This window comes from Palaemon carinicauda, chromosome 6 (genome assembly GCF_036898095.1).
Source record: "Palaemon carinicauda isolate YSFRI2023 chromosome 6, ASM3689809v2, whole genome shotgun sequence".
NCBI lineage: Eukaryota > Metazoa > Arthropoda > Malacostraca > Decapoda > Palaemonidae > Palaemon > Palaemon carinicauda.
The window spans coordinates 119,135,021-119,142,520 of NC_090730.1; the positions used below are offsets into that span (position 1 = coordinate 119,135,021).

General features: G+C 33.4%; 1 protein-coding gene across 24 annotated transcripts in view; it reads right to left on the reverse strand.

Moving 5' to 3' along the window:
* Cda5 (Chitin deacetylase-like 5) overlaps window positions 1-7,500 on the reverse strand; it is a 219,908-nt gene that overhangs the window by 163,867 nt on the left and 48,541 nt on the right. The gene's annotated exons all lie outside the window — the stretch shown is intronic.

Below are 7,500 nucleotides of genomic sequence, written 5' to 3' on the forward strand. Positions count from 1 at the left end.
CTGTAGAACAAAGGCCACAGATATGTCCTTATTTATGTCTGGAGTTTGGCCAGTTTTCAATAAAACGCTGGCAAGTGTGGATTGGTGATGGTGGAAGACTTTTGTGGGATTGCTCACAGCAAACCAACATAGTATGGGTGACCCTGACTGGTACAACTTCCTAATCATTGCGATATACATTCCCTTACACCACATTAAGGTATCCTCCTTACACACGCACATACACGCACACACACACACACACATATATATATATGTATATATATATATATATATATATATAGATATATATATATATATATATATATATACATACATATACATACAGTACGTGTGTGCGTATGTGTATAGATATAAAATTTAGAACATAAACTATTCATAACTCAAAGAACTATGGAAAGAATAATGATGGGAATAACACTAAGAGATAGAAAAAGACCTACATAGATACAAGAGCAAACTGAAGTACAGGATATTCTAAAAACATGTAAGAAAAAGAAATGGTCGTGGGCAGGACATATAATGAGAATGACAGATAACAGATAGACATTAAGAATAACAGAATGGGTCCCTAGGGATTGTTAAAGCAGCTGGATAAGGAAAAGAAGACGATAGATTGACGAAATTAGAAAGTTTGTGAAGTGGACTGGCATAGAGAGACCAAAATCATATGCAAATAGAAGGACATGTCTGAGGCCTTAGTTCTGCAGTGGACTAGTAATAGCTAATGAGGATGATGATAAAGATGATGATGATTGTGTATATATATATATATATATATATATATATATATATATATATATATATATATGTATATATATATATATATATATACTCTGTAATTATCTATCTATCTATATATATATATATATATATATATATCATCAGTCACTTCTAGTCCTCTAACATGTCTCCTACACGCAGGAGTCTTGGTGCCCCGTGTGATTCGTGCTACAGTATCGTATTGAGTTTTTGCTCTGAACTAATTTTTTCTCGATTTAACATTCTTCAATCATAAAATTCCACGTAACAAGTGACCAAATTTTTCACATACACACATGTTTACAAAATGAAATATAAAATTCAATTTTAAGTGGTAACTTGAGAACACCGCTTTAGTACAACAATAAAAACAAGAAGTTGAACTACTTTTGCTGCATAATGTACTTGATGAAAAATGACAATATAGGCCTAATATAAAAAAACCCACTGCTCTTGTAAAAGTTTCCAATTCAAAACTAATCGTAATGTAACCGTAAAGGCCAACAGACAGAAATATTCTCAATTGCGAAAGAAAAAAAAGTTAGGAAGTAATGCGTATTTATCTAGATTAAGAGAAACAAGAAACAAATCCGCTCTTAGAAAGGTAAGAATTTACTATGACTTCTAGGGGCCACCCCTTCACAGAAATCAGTCACAAAAGTCGATAATATCAAATCATCAATAGACCCTTCATCTCACCCCCACCCCCTTCCCTCACTGTCAATTCCTCAAAAGGCGTCCAACCGGAAGACTTTCAGGTGCTCTAAAGGGCAGAGCAAATCCGTTGACTTCCTCCAATTAGCCTTGGCTCTAGATGTACTTTCTACCTTTCGGGACCTGTCTCCAGACCTAGTGCTATTTCTTCATTATTTTCCTCTCCTATTCCTCCTCTTCCTTCGTCATTTCTTTATATCTTCGTTTCTGACTAGTGTTTTACAAGTTTTAGACTAATCCAGGAAGTAAATCGATTGAACATAAAAATGGGTTGAATAAAAAACAAACAAAGCCTTTTGTCTTTTTGTATTTTAGTGTTTAAATGATTTATGAAGCAAACCTATTTTCATTATTGGTTCTAAAGTATGCTGGGAAAATTTTTTTTCTTACGATCGCTTTAAGGCAAGTTGCCTCAATTGTTTTGTACCAAAAAATTATTATCAATAATTTTGATATTAAGAATTTATAGAACAGAATTTGTCAAAAATCAAATTACTTAGAGAGAGAGAGAGAGAGAGAGAGAGAGAGAGAGAGAGAGAGAGAGAGAGAGAGAGATATATATATATATATATATATATAGAGAGAGAGAGAGAGAGAGAGAGAGAGAGAGAGAGAGAGAGAGAGAAATATAGCTGAGGTTAGAATTAACACACGTCAAAACAAAAATAACGTGGGATATCCTATCTTGAAAAAGAAATAATTAAATAAAGAATGTACAATATTTGAGTAATAACCTAAACTGAAATTAGGCAGTAAATTTCCTGACTAATAAAACCAACCACACAGCAATCTTTTCCTCATACAATGCATTTGTTCCCAACCCTCCTGGAAGAGGTAAGACTTCTGACTACTGCATAACCCTGAACCTGGGTAAAAAAATGCCCAATGGCCCTCTGTGGTTGATTAATGCCAACATTCAAGGTAAACAAGACCCCTGTCGCTAAGCTGTCCGAAAATGATAATTAATATTACACCTGTAATGATGATTGAGCCCATCACAAAACAAGAATTTATATATTTTGTTACGTAAGTATGGATGAAAATTCATAAAGGATTTCCAAATGAAAGTGACATCCAATGACAAAGGATTTGTGTTTATGATACACACACACACACACACACACACACACACATATATATATATATATATATATATACTGTATATATATGTATATATGTGTGTGTGCTACATATATTTATCTCTCTCTCTCTCTCTCTCTCTCTCTCTCTCTCTCTCTCTCTCTCTCTCTCTCTCTCTATATATATATATATATATATATATAAATATATATATATATATATATATATATATATATGTGTGTGTGTATATATATGTGTGTGTCTGCGTGTATGTGTCGTGTTTGTATGTATACCTAAATACATGTCTAAGACGGGAAAGATGAAAGAAAGAGAGAAGGGTAGAATACATGGTGTCTTGCGATTGTTAGGAAATTGCTGCCTAGTTGCAGCTATTACGGCTTGTTGCATCTCTCACCAAACCTCCGTTGCGGTGTCAGCAATACGCTACTCATTTCTTCATAACCCCTCCTCTCTCTCTCTCTCTCTCTCTCTCTCTCTCTCTCTCTCTCTCTCTCTCTCTCTCTCTCTCTCTCTCTCATATACAAACACAGGCACAAACACACATTATATATATATATATATATATATATATATATATATATATATATATATATGCATATATATGTGTGTATATATAATATATATACATATATATATATATATATATATATATATATATATATATATATATATATATTTATATATATATATACATACATATATATATGTGTGAGAGAGTATGTATATATATAAATATAAATATATATATATATATATATATATATATATATATATATATATATATATATATATATATATATATATAAAATTGTGCACGTATATATAGTATCAGATGGGGCCCTGTTGAGCCACCCAATCAGTTAAATGTGGGGCATTTTTAGCAACAACTAATAACTTTTTTAAAAAATCTATACGCATACAGATTATTCTTCAAACTAATACTATTCGTGTACTTGTAGCTAGAGATCAATATGACGGATACAAATCCCATTCCTTTCATAGTACGGATTTTTTTTTTCAAATGCAAATGTAGAATTTTTTTGTAGCCTATATAATAAGCGTGTTCCTCGAGGTCAGGTTTCACATATTTTGGAGGGAATAAAGTCGACGGTCGGAGTTGCAAATCGTGACGAAGAGAAACTTTCGGTTTTATTTATATACAAGTTATATATATATATATATATATATATATATATATATTTATATATATGTATATATATATATGTGTGTATATATGTGTGTGTGCGTGTGTGTATACATACTGTATATATAATTATAAATATATGTACAGTATATATGCATCTATATATATATATATATATATACACATATATGTATACAGAGAGAGAGAGAGAGAGAGAGAGAGAGAGAGAGAGAGAGAGAGAGAGAGAGAGAGAGAGAGAGAACTTGTAGTTCAGCTTATTAGCACCATAGAATAAATCAAATTGATCAAAGTACCAGAAAAAGGTCCATTTCCGAAGCGGGTAACGTGAGACAAATCATAACAGCGATTTTCATTGTTACCGTAAAGAACAGCAGAGTAACCATGACGGTAATGGCCTTAAGAGATGTTGCTATAGGCTATTCTTGTCGTTTAGGGGTTGTAGCTGAGCTGTGTTAAATCACTTGCAATATATTTTTTCCCATTTTTTCTTCTTTCTCTTGTGCAAGAAAGCGAGGTCTTGGGAAACCTCTGCGCGTCGTTGCCATATCTTGTTTTTATCTATTTTTATTTGCGTAACTACTGGTCGTTTTTTTTCCTTATTTTTTTTTTTATTTATTCTCAATATAAGTATCTATTCCGTGTATATTCAATTTACTCTTAGCGATAAGTTTTTAAATTTATAGTAATACGGAGACCAGAAATAAAACATATGGCTGATGATGATTGTTTTAAATCGCGCATTGAATGGAAATTAGATAACGAAATTCATGAATGAAAATTATAAAAGGGGAAACCCTATCGTGGATAGGATATCTAAATAAGCAGCTATGACAAAGTAAAAATCACGCAAAACTGATTCTACCACCCCTAGATTGCTTCATATACAATAAGAACTAGTGATACGAAGGGTTTGGCTAACAAAAAATGTATTCTTGCAACAAGCAAATAAAAATATCAAAGGAGAACTAAAGAAAAAGATGATAAAGAAGGACCAACTGAAACCTATGCTTAACATTCTGTGAGTTCACACGTCCATCGTTCCAATAAAACACAGAAGGGATATGCAGTAATGCACGTGCTGGCACGTGAATTTAGGAGACCTTCAAGTGTCGACAGCTACACTCCCATAACACGCAATGATTCCACGGGATGTAAAAAAACACTTCTGACCATGAAATGGTCCAGTGATCTTGTTGGAATTGTCAACTTTATTTACAGTATCACCACAGGTGAGAAAATTTAGGAAGTTTAGAGGATGCGGAAAGTTCTGACATAACTTCACTTATTATTTAGAAGGAGAATGAGGAGAACTAAAAGGAAGAATGGAGAGAAAAATAAAAGTTCGTGAAAGAGGTGCAGTGGAAGAAGAATAGGAAAGGGAGGAGGGGCTAGTGACTGGTAATACACCGATGGATTAGTTATAATAATTCACTTGTAGTCTGATATGAAGTAAAAATCCAAAGGAAAAGAACAGAAAAAAGTAGATTTCAGATGAAATAATGATTAAAATTAGAATATTCTTTTGTCCCTATATCAATAAGCAATTATGTTAGTGTACAGGGAAAACCTTTTAAAAGACTTTTCTTATTACTAGACAGATGAATTAACGCTTATTTTGGTCAGTCTCGGTTGTTTTCATGAAAAAAAGAAGACAATAATGGCAAACAATGGATTGGAAACGGGAACAATGAAGTCATGACTAGAAATGTATGTTAAAAAAGATTGAAAAAAAGTGTTGTAAAACAATTAGGTTGTGCAACAAATAAAAACCAAGAAATTAAACAAAAAGATACAAACAACCTTACAAGAATTACTTTTTTTTGCTTTACGCAAGATATCAGCCAAAGAAAACACCCACGGACAATTAAAAAAGATCCTCTGAATTGATTTCCAAGGATAAAGGGAAGACAGGGTATTAACAAAAACAAACAGATTCCTCACACAAACTGGAATGATTTAGATGAAACCATTTTGAAATTACACGTAGTAGCTATCTCGACAAATACTGTGGAGTAATCTAAAAAAAATAATGCACATGAAAAAACAAGACAGTCTTTGGAGGCCAGTGATGCTGGTGAGATACTAGACAGAAAATGACAATAATGTGTAAGAAAAAAATAGAAGTAAAATGGCCAGTCACAACGGAGAAACTTCTACCAGACCATTTTAGTGTCCTTCTAGCCCTTTACGTGACTACAACAATTATGGTCATAACACTGGCTATGATTAATATCATTGTACTTCATTCACGCCTTTCCAGTATTGTATTAATTGTTCGTAATGAAGTTGGCACAAAATAGTTTATCAGAAAGCAATTGGATTTTTATTAATGTAATTATGATGGTAATTAAACCAATAAAGATGACAATAATCTATACTGTAATTACTAAGGTGTGGCCGAACTAAAGTCATAATTATTCAAAACATCATTCTTCTCACGGCGCGACAAAATAGCTATTCATAACGCAGTTCCAGAGAGAAAGGCAACAGGTCTTCAATTGGGTATTTAGAGGAAATTGAATGGTGATTGCGTCACTCACTATTAACTTTTGCGCAACTTTGCTACTGTCATTATCCACAATTATTTATAATTCGTGTTTGCTTACACATGTCGTTTGCGGTGTTAGTTTTTTGTTGTTTTAAATTCAGAAAATCAATTAGGATAGTCAATTATGTGAAATGCCCCAACTTGTTCATTTAGGACTACGACTTGAATAGTTTTAAGAATAACAATGATCAGACTCGAGATGGTAATAGAGACTGAATAATTCAGATGTTTTACAAATATATAGTTTTATTACATATTTAAAGCAGGTATGAAGCTCGTTGCACTTTACCTATTTTACATAATCACAAGGTTACATCTCAATCCCACTCGTCTGTGCTAAATCATTAGAAATCTCAAAAGTATTGTATTCAATGAAAGAAATACAAAAAACCTTATGTTCGGCTACAGGCAGAGCACGGGTCAAAACATATTAATACTCAAATTAATTTTGCTAACAGTAGTTACGTACAAGTTTAGGCTTATTAATTAGATCGAGTGACAAAACAGCAATTATACAGAGTTCTTAATACTTTGTTTCTTTACAGCAATTCAAACACAAAAAAAAGTTAATTATCGAGATCAGAGACGTACGCTAGTACGAGAGAATAAAGGGATCAGTAGCCGAAGGTTAAACTCAACTTTGGATCTGCATCCTAAAAGACGTTGTGCCTGCCTAGAAGTGTTCAAAACTCCCCTTTATATAAACCCACTTGGGTACATGTAGTCTGTGTTACCTGATACAGTATCACAAAGCCTCCTCCCCAAAATGGTCTCGTGAGAATTTTTAAAGGTTTAAAGGCCACTCATGAATGGCAGATGCAAGGGAGAGCGACATTGCCCTATCAAGCAGGACAATGCCCTAGAGACTGACCATATATGGATATGATCAGTGCTTAAGCTCCCTCTCCACCCAAGCTAGGACAAAAGAAGGGCCAGGCAATGGCTGATGATGACTCAGCAGACAGACCTATAGGCTCCCCCAAACGACCCCATCCTTACCTCACAAGGATGATAAGGTTACACCAACTCAAGGGACTAACGAGTTTGAGCATGATTCAAACTTCAGTCTGGCGATCCCCAGGCAAGGACGTTACCTATAGGCCACCACAACCGATAATAAAAGAACTTTACGTACACACAATTTCATAGTAAATAGATAAAATTATTCCTATTCAATTCTTTGACGGAATTGAAACCCCTCTTAAATGAC